A 311-nucleotide genomic window follows, 5' to 3' on the forward strand; every position below is an offset into this window, starting at 1 on the left:
ATATGAGTATGTGCGTGCATTAATGTACATATAAGAACATGTATACACATGCGTGCATGAGTACGTACATATACTCTACATATAAAATATGCATCCACACAAACACACGCAATATATTCATGTTTATTAAAGAAAACGGAGAGAAAATAGAAACCCCACAAGATAACACAAGACCGCCTCGCCCCTTCCCCTCCTCCCCCTCTCCCCTCTTGCCCCCTCCCCCCCTAAAAAAGTGAGCAGCGCGACTCAGAAAACAACAAAGAACTACAGGATGTCCTCAGGCGGGCCTCGCCCAGCCACAATCAGCGGGC

General features: G+C 46.6%; 1 protein-coding gene across 1 annotated transcript in view; it reads right to left on the minus strand.

Moving 5' to 3' along the window:
* The window catches only part of LOC119594125 (frizzled-5-like), a 228,914-nt gene that overhangs the window by 113,968 nt on the left and 114,635 nt on the right, over positions 1-311 (minus strand). The window lies entirely within an intron of this gene.

The sequence above is a fragment of the Penaeus monodon genome, chromosome 33 (assembly GCF_015228065.2).
Source record: "Penaeus monodon isolate SGIC_2016 chromosome 33, NSTDA_Pmon_1, whole genome shotgun sequence".
NCBI classification, from domain to species: domain Eukaryota; kingdom Metazoa; phylum Arthropoda; class Malacostraca; order Decapoda; family Penaeidae; genus Penaeus; species Penaeus monodon.